Genomic DNA, 13,582 nt, shown 5'->3' on the forward strand with positions numbered 1-13,582 from the left:
TCTGAACTCTGTATGCAGCGCACCCCTGAACTCTGAACTCTGTATGCAGCGCACCCCTGAACTCTGCACTCTGTATGCAGCGCACCCCTGAACTCTGTATGCAGTGCACCCCTGAACTCTGTATGCAGCGCACCCCTGAACTCTGTATGCAGCGCACCCCTGAACTCTGAACTCTGTATGCAGCGCACTCCTGAACTTTGCACTCTGCATGCAGCGTACTCCTGAACTCTGCACTCCGTATGCAGCGCACTCCTGAACTCTGCACTCCGTATGCAGCGCACTCCTGAACTCTGCACTCCGTATGCAGCGCACTCCTGAACTCTGCACTCCGTATGCAGCGCACTCCTGAACTCTGCACTCCGTATGCAGCGCACTCCTAAACTCTGCACTCCGTATGCAGCGCACTCCTAAACTCTGCACTCCGTATGCAGCGCACCCCTGAACTCTGTATGCAGCGCACCCCTGAACTCTGAACTCTGTATGCAGCGCACCCCTAAACTCTGCACTCTGCATGCAGCTCACTCCTAAACTCTGCACTCTGCATGCAGCTCACTCCTAAACTCTGCACTCTGCATGCAGTGCACCCCTGAACTCTGCACTCTGCATGCAGTGTACCCCTGAACTCTGCACTCTGCATGCAGCACAACCCTGAACTCTGCATGCAGAGCACCTCTGATCTCTGCATCTCTGTATGCAGGGTGGGGATCGGGCATCCGAGGAGCAGCATGGGGATCAGGCATCCAAGGAGCGCCGGGGATCAGGCATCTGAGGTGCAAGGGGATTGCATCCGGGCATCGGCCAGCAGCTCTTCTCCTTCTCGCTTCTGCCATGCGCTTCATGCGTCTCTGCATGGAAAGGGAAGGCAGTGGGGCATGGATAGGGAAGGTGGCGAGGCTTGAATAGGGGGTGGCGGGTCATGGAAAGGGGGGCTGTGGGGCATGGGTAGGGAAAGTGGCAACACATGGATGGGGGCGGCAGGGCATGGAAAGGGGGCAGGAGGGCATGGAAAGGGGAGCAGCGCCCGTGCACTCACAATGGAAGGGCCACCCTGCTCAGCTCCCACGAGCGACGATCTTTTTCCCAACTGAAGCAGTTTGAGTGCGATGACCAATGGGAAAGTTGACTGCGCAAACAAAATGAACCGCTTCACGTCCACCGTATAGCAGAATGAAGAGCCGTTTCATTATCCTGATTGGGCGCCATGTGACGTCCAGCAGGATAAACCGCTAGTGCGCGGGTGTGGTGTGGCAGTCTGACACACTGCATCTCTGATCCTTGCTAAAGAGCCTCTGACCGAGGCTCTTTACCATGTGATCAGCTGTGTCCAATCACATGGTAACCAGGAAGTGCCGATTATCGGCTTTTCCTCTACTTGCACTGACAGGCATGAGTAGATGAGAGCTGATTGGCTGCTGTCCTGACAGGGGGGATCTGTGCTGATTTTCAGTACATGTTTTGCATTCTTTCAAGTCCTGATTAGAATTAGCCTGCCTATGCAACGCCCCTTGTTACCATAAACGTACAATTGTAATATTAATGTGATACCTACGTAATCATGTGTATAAAAACCTTCAAATGTGTCATAATAAAGGAGAACGGTTATTTGGAAAGATGCTGAGCGTATCTTTTGTGTCTGTTCCCTACTGCAGTAGTTATTATTAATTTGAAACCACTAATCAATATGAGGATAAGAGTTGCCTATCTATAAAATATCAATTTCAATAGTATGTGACCGGTCAAAATATATTAATGCATTAAAATGTTTGTTCACCAATGCCAGAAGTCTGCCAAGCAAAATAGGTGAGTTGGAAGCTCTGGTGCATCAGGAGAGCTATGATGTAATCGGTATTGCTGAAACTTGGCTTCATTCCTCACATGACTGGGCTATTAATATTCCTAGCTATGCACTCTTTCGGAAAGACAGAGTAAAAAGGAAAGGTGGAGGGGCGTCATAATAAAGGAGAACGGTTATTTGGAAAGATGCTGAGCGTATCTTTTGTGTCTGTTCCCTACTGCAGTAGTTATTATTAATTTGGAACCACTAATCAATATGAGGATAGGAGTTGCCTATCTATAAAATATCCATTTCAGGTGGCGAGCTTGGCCAGCAGGGGTTATCAGGTGACCCTGAGTGTCCGAAATGAGGAGCCTGAGAGGATCCGGGAATTTCTGATAATCAGCCGGCTGAGGTAAGCCTTTTGTTTACATTTGAGTTATCAGACTTCCTTGATCGGTAAGGCATTTTTGGGACAAAGGGTACCTATTTTACTCCCCTTAATCGAACTGTATTGATTGGTGGTTATAAGTTATGTTGTCACTGTCTACTGTCCATCAGAGTGTTATAGAGAAAGGGAAGAATAGTGCTGTTCACATGTATATGTAGTACATCTGCTAGATAAAGTAGTTTAGAGGCAAAAGGGTATAGGCACATGTAGAGGAGACTGGCCAGTCATTATGGGCATTAAATTAAGTAAGGGAATGAAGGGAAAGAGACCCTCAAAATGCTCAGCGCAAGAGGAGTGCTATATATGAACCGAAGGTGCGGTTCCTCCTATACTGAGCCCCTAGATTAATGGTTAAATTGGACAGGGATCCACAAAGGGTAACTGGGTTACCACCAAAGTCCACAGGGACAAAGAATCATGCAGAGTATACAGCTAGAGAAACAGCTATCTATGTGAGCAGGATGGATCAAGAGTGACATTAACACGAGACAGAAGGGACTTTTTGATGTTAAGTTGTGGGATGAATTTGGGGTCAGGCACTACAACTAGTAAAGTCAAGAAACAGTAATGAGAGTTAAAACAGAATCCTTTATATGTTGTCAGAGAGGGAAGATGGAATGAGTACTATGGCTGCCCGTCTGATCATAGAAGGTACAGTATGTGATGTATGGGATTACAATACATTGGATGCAAAGGATATCAGAACAAAATAAAGAAAGCAGAAGTTTAAGCAAGGAAGTATTAAAAAGCGTTAAAATAAAGTGAGAGAATGATATGCATGTGTTGTGTACAAATGGGAATAATGTAAGCAATTTTAGAGATATATTTGTGTATGTTTCTGAATGCTGGAACCTTTAGTTCTATCGCTTGTGTGTGTCATGTACGCAGATGTGACCCCCTCCTTTGTGCTCTCCTGAAAGAATGTAGCTGGGATGAGAGGTTGGTGATAAGCTGGAAGGACACCATGCCAATTTCAGATTTTTAGACAAAACATTTATAACAATATGTGCCGGATTAACGAATCTAATGATAAACAATGTGATCACAATTATTTTTTAATCTGTTTTCCAAACATGATAAAATGAAGGCTACATTTGACCGTGTCTTACACAAATTGAATATCCTGTGATAGTGGAAACAGTGCACTGAAAAAAAGAGAAATTTAGTAAAATGAAGTAATATGTCCCCCTTTAAGGACATTTATCTGTGCAAATATATTAGTGTGTGATATTGAAATTATCATGTGAGTATTCATTTCTAATATGAGTTTAACAATTTTATTAATAAATATAGATATATTGAAACTGGTTTAGACAACCTTTGGTTGGAAATGAAATCCAGGTTATTGGGGAAATTGGTAAAAATTTAATTATTTTAGATTAAGATAACAATTTTGTAATTTTACATTTATTGAGTGGAAAGATTAAGATGAGGTTGTTAATTTGAATACAGCTGCCATAATGTTTAACAAAGCCAAGATGAATGGGATACATAAGGAAGTTTTTCTACAGAAATGAAATCTTAAAGTCTGATAATAACTTGATGTGCGGTCCATGATGTGAGAGTAATAATAATAAATAAAATGTAAATATAACAGACCCATCACATCAAGTCCACACACCCTGTTAGGATAGATGCTGCCTGCAGCCAGTTGGTTTATAGTTTTTGATGGCCGAGTGCTTTCTGGTCCGTCATACATATTGTTGGTCCTTTTAGTTTTTATGTATTTTTATTTTTGAAATCCAAAGCGGAATGTGTGGATTGTGAAATGATTTGTCCCTTTTCCTTGTAAGTGCAGTGGGTATAAGTAGAAGAATATTTTGGATTTATGGACATCTCTGCATGACTGCAGGGTATTCTTATCATTTATTATAATATTGCCAGGAAAAAGTTGTCTTTTTGAAACATGAAACTGGAGTTCTTACACAAACAGCATGATAGAAAACAAGCCATTGTTATATTTATGGAAGCTGGACCCAGTAATGAAGGTTCACCCCGATAGATCAGAGCTGTAGCTTTATGCAAAGTTGCTATTAGACAAAGTTACAGACATTATTTTGGTTGAAAATTTTATTTTTAATGGTCCGACATTCTGCACAGCAAATATATAGCTAACTGAATGTTTGTCTAATGAAAGGTTCAAAATATGAATTTGTTTTGTGTGTTTATGTACAAATCTAACAATGAAAAATGCGTACATTTGAATCCAGCCGCCTCATTGCCTCTATTGGAGGAGGTTGGAGACAAAGGAATCCACATGTGTTACATTGATGACGTGGGAATCAGCTGCTGTGAGCCCAGTGCAGGACACACTCCCCGGAGACCCGAGTATTTACTTTTTTGTAGTGTTATTCCCGGTTTTATACCGAGGATGAAGTTTATCACCCAGAAGGATTCCCTGTATTCAGAGTCATTGGATCCTTTTTCCCCAGCTCAAGAAGCAGAGCTCCATGTTTTAGCAAAGCCCTTGAGCTATAAAAAGAGTGGATATTTATATAGATAGTCGAGATAGAGAGAGCTTTTGGTTCCATTTGAAGGGCCAGAAGTTTGTTTTTACTTCGGCAGGTAAACCAATCAAGCATGCCAAGTTAATTTGATTGGCTGTTTTCAGCCTTCCAGGTTCTTGCTGAGGCAGCCATACTAACAGTAAAACTCACACATGGAAGCAGACCAGGCGACTCTAAGGATGGTGCATGACATCTGTAGGACTCAACCCAGTGTTACATTTTACATACCTCGGAACCTTCATAACCCGGCTTCCCGCCCCCTCCCAAACCTTGTCCCTCTTAACAAACGACTGGACAGATTTTTCGAGTAAATGGCCATCAGGCCTAAACTTTTTATTAACCAAAATATATAATCTTTAATAAATACCAACATTTAACTACGATAATAAACTTTCCCAGCCTTTCCAAGGGGTCATGGGTACGTAGCATCACAACATAAAATTGGTCACTGCCAACAACTTCAACTGTAACCTCTTGACCTCCAGACGGCAACCCCTGTCTCGGAGGCTATAACCAACTGTAGCAGTGACCTACCCGTTTTAAACCCTTCCAGGTTAAACCCTCATAACCTGGAAGTACCTACAACCACTCCCATCCCATGGATGGGTACAACAGGCCTTTTTACCTGTACCTCACTTCCTCATCTAAAGCCCCCTGAACCGCCCAATGAAACACACGATCACCCGAGACCGAATCCCCGTACCAAACCAGGGAGGGAGGGTGGGGATTCCTTCCTCCTCCGCTCTCCAACTGCTAGCACTGACCCTGCTAGCACGAGATGGACGCCGTGGCTCCACCCCTGGCTCCGCCCACCCCACATCCTTAAAGCGGCCATACCTCCCCTTAAAACGGCGACTGTGCAGTCCAGCACATGTCATGCCGTCCCTGCGCCTACCTCCCCCTTATGGATGCTAGCTGCGGGACTCCCTTTTACAGCCCCGGACACTTGCTGGGTCTGTGCAACTCACAGATTCCACCCTAGTTCTGGCCCAGTATAGCTGGGATTAATAATTCAACTTTAAGTACCCCAGAACGAGAAGAACGAGAAGCACAAGTGGTCCACAGAGGGCAACTTCTTACGAAACAAGACTTTGTGTCATCAGTCACAAGCAGTTATGGCTGTCTTAGTAAATGAGCGTGGGATAGAGCCAGGGTTCTACACAGCTGTTTTTATAACATATCACTTCTTGTTTTACCTGTTACCAAAGGTGTTACCAAAAGCTGAACATCCCTTCCAGAGATAACAAAAAGATATATCCAGATGCCCAAGTCGGGATCTTACGAGTATGTATTTTGTGTGTATGGACATGTTTTCTGGATGTCCAGTGGAAAATGCTACTGCAAAGGCCACAGTAAGCCCCTGTACACACGGTCGGACATTCTGCCAACCAAATCCGTTGGATTTTGTTTGACGGATTTTGTCCGACGGAGTGTGTCCGAAACTGTTGCATACACACGGTCGGACGAAGTAGTCGGAAAATCCGAATGTTCAGAACGTGATGACGTTATTTCGTTACGATGGGACTACGTTCAGGCTAGTAGCCAATAGCTTTGGTGTAGGAATTTGATCTGAGCATGCGTGGCACTTTGTCCAATCAGGAATTCTCTACACATGATCGGAGTATGTCCGATCGGAGCATTTTTGTCGGAAAATATTTATACCACTTCTTGTTTTACCTGTTACCAAAGGTGTTACCAAAAGCTGAACATCCCTTCCAGAGATAACAAAAAGATATATCCAGATACCCAAGTCAGGATCTTACGAGTATGTATTTTGTTTGTATGGACATGTTTTCTGGATGTCCAGTGGCAAATGCTACTGCAAAGGCCACAGTAAAAGGTTATCAGAAGTAGTTTGTAAGTACAGAGTGCAGAATCTACAGAGAGTAACAGAGGAAATCATTTTTATAGGAGAGTCCTTACTAGAAGTTTTGAGGTTTTATTTTTACACCCCCCTACTGTCTACAATGTAGCGGAAAAAGTAGAGTAAGTAACTAGAAAACTTTTGCCTGAATGTTTTATTATATTTTATGAAGCCCCTAAGGGGATGTTGGACTCTCTCCCTATGGGAATTGGTTGGGGAGTATGTTACTCACTTGCTTATATTTTGTCTCAGCAGCTGAAGTCCTCCATTCGGATCTCACAGAGAGAATGTTTCTGATCTTTTAAGGTTTTTGACAAACTCATTTATGTACAAAAAAGGTAGTTGGAGGGGGAAGGGGATTATTACGGTGCCGAGATTCATCAAAGGCAAGGAAGTATATTTAAAAAGAACAATTTTAATACATAATAAAACAAAATACAAAAGTCACAAGGCGTCTTTCTGTCAGTTCGTCCATGACTAGGTTCGTCCATGACTAGGTTCGTCCATGACTAGGTTCGTCCATGACTAGTTCGCACTGAAGCTCTTTCTTTATTACCCTCATTTGGTTTATCTGCAAACACGTTGTCCCATTTAGGGGATATATATATATTTCCAACGGCCCTTATTAGGCTTGTTTGTGAAACTTATAGTTCGGGACTTAGCATTTTGGACTTCAATTCTACTGTTGTTCATTTTCCTATTGGCGCCTCCGTATCTTATATTCGTCTTTGCTTTTAATAGGACTGTGACAGTGGGGTCACTTTGGACACAGGGTGAATAAAAGAAACCCCCGATATGGTCTGTGATAGCCATATTCAAGGCTGTATATACATTGTATATAGATTGGATGTATACTGTATATGGGGGTTAAGTATCATTGCTGTGAGGAATTAAGTTGTTTTGCATTTCTATTGTTCATTTAAGTCTGTCCTTGTGTGTATTGTAAAGTGCCAGACAGACTGGCTGCCAACCCTTTGTGAAAAGATGTGTATTGGGTGGGATCGTTTGAAGCCTAGCAGACGTCAGGATGAGGTGTTGAGTCTTGGGATGTGTGGGTGGAGCTGGGCCCTTGTTCATGTTAAAGCATGTGCCTTGAATTGTGTATAAAGTGACAATGTTTCTCATTAAAAAAAGGCATTCCTACTACAGAAGAGACAGAGTGCGTCTCGTCTTTTTGCCAGAGGGGTCGGCTCCTATAGGAAAGGGTCGTTTAGCTGTGGATATTGGTAGCGAGTGGATGTGTGTCTAGGAGAGGGAACATCGTAAACGGCGTTAACCCCCTTTATATTAGGGGTGCCGTTACATTGGTGGCAGCAGTGGGATCTTCCCTCCAGTTACTGGGACACTTCAAACCACCACAGTAAATGACCAGCTATGCAGCCTGCAGGAAAGCCACACTGAAAGACTTACTTGAGAGCCGTGGAGGGACCAGTGGGACAAAGAACAAGGCCACCTTGATCAGGGAACTAACCGAGATGGATCAGAGGGATGGTGATGCAGGACCCCGGTCAGTTGAAGACTTGTTTCAGCAACGAGTTCGACAGCGGGTGGTATTATATGGTGCTAACCCATCAGAGACCGCCATACAGAATGCCATTAGAGACATCCAGCTGCAGGATGAGCGACAGGAGAGAGAACTAGAGCGGCAGCATGAGCAGAGAATGGCAGAAATACGGCAATCGGAGACAACACCTAAAGATGTAGCGCCTGTCCGTAAGTTGCCCTTTCGGGCGTTCAAACTATTTAAGGAGGGAGAGGAGGAAATTGAAGCATTCCTGCAGGACTTTGAGAGACTATGCCAGATACATGAAGTACTGCCCCAAGATTGGGTCGCCTTACTGGCAAGTAATTTAACTGGCAGAGCGGCGGATGCGTATCGGGCCCTGGAGGATGAGGACGCTAAAGACTATGACCGGGTAAAAGAAGCTCTGCTAGCCCGATTTGCCATTACACCCGAAGCCAGCCGGATTAAGTTTCGAGAATCCCGGAAATAAACCCACATAACATACGTGGAGTGGGCACATCGTCTGCAGCGAGACCTTAAGGGCTGGATCCAGGGAAGCCACGCTCATACCATAGAGGACATCACCCAACTAGTACTCTTGGAACAGTTCTTTAACCACACCCCTCCGGTACTACGGGATTGGGTACGAGATAAGCAACCACGGACTGTACAGCAAGCGGCTACTTTGGCCGATGAATATCTGGACTCTCGAAGGTCAGGCAGAAGCGAGCGCTATCCACCATCTCGGCCCAGTTTATCAGCCTCTAACACAGCTTCAGCACCAACCCCAGCGGCCACTTATCCTCAGCAGCCCAGGTTCAACTCCCAGGACTATGCACAACCCATCAGGTGTTTCGGATGTAAACAGCTAGGGCACAAAAAGCCAAACTGTCCATTAAATCCAGCCATCCAGTCCCAGTCATGGAGACAACCAGCAAGGGGGAGCCCCCGCACACCCATGCCTGCGGCCCACTGCGTTGAGGAGGAAGAACATTGGGGCGTCCTGCACGAGGCTGATACAATACAAGCAGCTAACCGGGACAACAGGCAACAACACAGGCAGACGGTCCGGGTTAATGGAACGGTAGCCAATGGCTTACGTGATAGCGGCGCTACCATGACCCTACTACAGAAGAACCTCATCCCAGAGAGCCAACACACCGGAGACACTGTAGCCGCAAGAGTAGCGGGAGGTACCATCTTCCGGCTACCCGTGGCCCGTGTTCACCTGGATTGGGGGGTTGGTTCGGGACACGTGAATGTGGGGGTGATGAAGGACTTGCCTGCGGATGTACTACTGGGGAATGATTTGGCCCCCCTCCTTTCTGCTTACACCCCGATGGGCCCCGATGAAGTCAACCCTGTGACTACCCGTGCACAGACACGTACTGCTGGAACCGGTCCGCTCGCTGCAGAGACCCAGGTGAGACTATCCTCCCCGACACGTACCTTAGATCAGGCGCGCCTAGGCTGGGATACCCCAGAAGCATTCGGGAGGGAAACTCGGGAGGACTCGACCTTACACAAGTATAGGGCTAAGGCAGATACTCAGGAAAGGGGAATAGATGGGGAGCTGTTTGAATCGGATGGGGATAGACTGTATAGGATCCCTAAGCCATCTCAGAGAAGTAAGGCCCCTTCACAGAAACAACAGCTGGTGGTACCTAAGAAATACCAGCTGGAGATTCTGCGAATCGGGCATGATGTGTCGCTAGCAGGACATCTAGGGTTCCGTCGCACGGCCCATAGGATCACACAGAATTTCTTCTGGCACAATTTTAGCCAGGATGTACGACAATACTGCAAAACGTGTGACACATGTCAACGGATAGGGAAGAGGGGGGACCACCCTAAGGCTAAACTCATGTCCATGCCTATTATTGGGGAGCCCTTTTACCGCATAGCCGTTGACATTGTGGGTCCCCTGGCCCGGCCTAGTCCATCCGGAAAGAAGTATATTCTCACCGTGGTGGACTACGCCACCTGTTACCCAGAGGCAGTAGCTATGTCCAACATTGAAGCAGAGACAGTAGCTGATGCCCTGGTTAAGATTTTTACCAGAGTGGGGTTCCCTAAGGAGATTCTCTCTGACCAGGGAACCCAGTTTACCACGGTACTCACCCGGCAGTTGTGGAAGGTGTGCAATATTAAGCCCTTACTGAGCTCCCCCTACCACCCCCAGACTAATGGTCTCTGCGAACGCTTTAACGGGACCCTCGAGCAAATGCTGAGGACCTTTTTGGACTCTTGCAGAGACTGGGAGAGATTCCTGCCTCACCTGTTATTTGCGTACAGAGAGGTACCCCAGGAATCTACTGGGTTCTCGCCCTTCGAGTTGCTCTATGGGAGAAGGGTCCGCGGACCCCTCGATCTCATCAGAGGACACTGGGAGGGAGAGACAGAGCAAGAAGGGACCCCCATAGCACCCTATGTTCTGGAACTCAGGGACCGCATGGAGCAACTGTCTCTGATGGTAAGAGAGAATCTCCAGGCGGCCCAGGGAAGACAGAAGAGATGGTACGACCGGGGGGCCCGACAGCGGGTCTTCCAGGTTGGGCAGAAGGTCTTAGTGCTCAAGCCTGTGAAGACCGACAAGATGCAGGCATCTTGGCAGGGCCCGTATAAAGTAGTAGCCCAGGTATGTGATACTACCTATGTCATTGCCAGCTGTGCAGATGAAAGAATCCAGCGAAACCTTTCATGTGAACATGCTGAAGGAGTATCAGGAACGGCAGGAGGATGTTGCTGCAGTATGTGCCCCTGCTGCGGACGACTCAGAAGGTTTACCCCTCCCTGACTTACTAGAGAGAGAGCCCCAGACTGACCTCATTAGCCTTGTACAGCTAGGAGACCGGTTAAGCCCCACAAAGAAGGAACAGGCTAAGCGGCTTCTGTGGGAGAAACAGGCGACGTTCTCCCAAACACCGGGCTATACGACCCTGGCTGTACATAAGGTAGAGACCCCTGGACAAGCACCCCTCCGCCAGCCCCTACCGTATCCCTGAAGCAGTCCGAGAGGAAATGCGGAAGGAGATACAGGAGATGATTCAGTTAGGAGTCATTGAGCCTTCTGACAGCCCTTGGGCCTCGCCTGTAGTCCTGGTGCCTAAGAAAGACGGGACTACCCGGTTCTGCGTGGACTACAGGCGACTCAACGAGAAGACCACCACCGATGCCTACCCGATGCCCAGGGTAGACGAACTACTAGATCATATAGCCAGGGGACGTTATTTAACTACAATAGTCCTGTGTAAAGGTTATTGGCAGATCCCCCTGGCCGAGGATGCTATCCCCAAGTCGGCATTTGTTACCCCATTTGGCCTGTACCAGTCTAAGGTCATGCCATTTGGAATGAAAAATGCCCCGGCGACCTTCCAACGTATGGTGGATAGGCTCCTCGATGGCTTCCAGGATTTTGCATGTGCATATCTGGATGACATTGCGATCTACAGTGGGTCTTGGGAGGAGCACCTGGTTCACGTAGGAGTGGTTCTGGACAAAATCCGGGCCGCAGGCCTGACCTTGAAACCAGACAAGTGCCATCTAGGGATGGCGGAGGTGCAGTACCTGGGACACCGAGTGGGGTGTGGGAACCAGAGACCCGAGCCAGCCAAGGTAGAGGCAGTAGCTAACTGGCCCATGCCCCGTACTAAGACCCAGGTATTGGCCTTCTTGGGAACTGCAGGGTACTACCGACGTTTTGTCCCTAATTGTAGTGCTATCGCCAAACCCCTGACTGACCTGACGAAAAAGAATTTACCTAGGCAAGTCCTCTGGTCTCCAGCTTGTGAATCCGCGTTTCTAGCCCTCAAGCAAACACTTGTAAATGCCCCTGTCTTGGCTGCCCCAGTACCTAACAAACGTTTTCTTTTCCACACCGATGCTTCCATGTTTGGACTGGGGGCGGTGCTGAGCCAAGTTGGGGAGGATGGAGGAGAACACCCTGTCGCATACCTGAGTAGAAAACTATTACCCCGGGAAGTGAGCTATGCGGCAGTGGAGAAGGAGTGTTTGGCCCTGGTCTGGGCCCTTAAAAAGCTGAACCCCTACTTATACGGACAGGAATTTTCACTGGTCACCGACCACAACCCATTGGTCTGGCTTAACCGGGTCTCCGGAGATAATGGCAGGTTGCTGCGGTGGAGCTTAGCCCTACAACCTTACAACTTCACCATCAGTTACCGACCCGGTAAGCAAAACGGCAATGCTGATGGGTTGTCCCGGCAAACCGACGCCCTCCCGGGCTCCTAGTGCAATGTTGATGGGTTATCCAGTATTGGAAGAATGGACCCATGGACTAACTGCGGAGTCAACCCGTCTGGGGTCCCCTCCTCTGTTAGTCCCCTGCCGAAAGGGGAGATGTGTGACAGTGGGGTCACTTTGGACACAGGGTGAATAAAAGAAACCCCCGATATTGTCTGTGATAGCCATATTCAAGGCTGTATATACATTGTATATAGATTGGATGTATACTGTATATGGGGGTTAAGTATCATTGCTGTGAGGAATTAAGTTGTTTTGCATTTCTATTGTTCATTTAAGTCTGTCCTTGTGTGTATTGTAAAGTGCCAGACAGACTGGCTGCCAACCCTTTGTGAAAAGATGTGTATTGGGTGGGATCGTTTGAAGCCTAGCAGACGTCAGGATGAGGTGTTGAGTCTTGGGATGTGTGGGTGGAGCTGGGCCCTTGTTCATGTTAAAGCATGTGCCTTTAATTGTGTATAAAGTGACAATGTTTCTCATTAATAAAATCATTCCTACTACAGAAGAGATAGAGTGCGTCTCGTCTTTTTGCCAGAGGGGTCGGCTCCTATAGGAAAGGGTCGTTTAGCTGTGGATATTGGTAGCTTGCGGATGTGTGTCTAGGAGAGGGAACATCGTAAATGGCGTTAACCCCCTTTATATTAGGGGTGCCGTTACAAGGACTACCCCCTGCAGTTGCACCTAGGTGGTCCTGCCACTTTGGGGCTTGTGCGCTGGTTCCGCGCCGGGTTTGCCCCTTCTATACCGGCTCTGGAGAATTTGTCTTCATATGGTGGTCTCACTCCATTTCTCCTGATGAAGCCGTTTGTACGGCGAAACATGTAGGGAGGATTTTGACCCATCTGCACACCCAGGCCTATGTCATCTTGGCCCTACCTCATTGGATGTGCTTTTGTTTATTTATGATTGTACAAATCTATTTTGATACCATTGTGACTTTTGTATTTTGTTTTATTATGTATTAAAATTGTTCTTTTTAAATATACTTCCTTGTCTTTGATGAATCTCGGCACCGTAATAATCCCCTTTCCCCCTCCAACTACCTTTTTTGTCTCTAAAAATTTGGGGATGAGGTGCCATATCTGAAACGGACCCCATAGCCACACTTCTCCACAATTAAACTCATTTATGTGTTTTCTCCCCAATTCCAGAGACTAAAAGTTTTGGAAGGATCTAAAACTAAAGCCAGGTGACTTGTGGATTGTTAAGAGACATTTAT

The sequence above is a fragment of the Lithobates pipiens genome, unplaced genomic scaffold (assembly GCF_037356315.1).
Source record: "Lithobates pipiens isolate NorthernLeopardFrog02 unplaced genomic scaffold, aLitPip1_a1.2 Scaffold_13, whole genome shotgun sequence".
Lineage (NCBI taxonomy): Eukaryota > Metazoa > Chordata > Amphibia > Anura > Ranidae > Lithobates > Lithobates pipiens.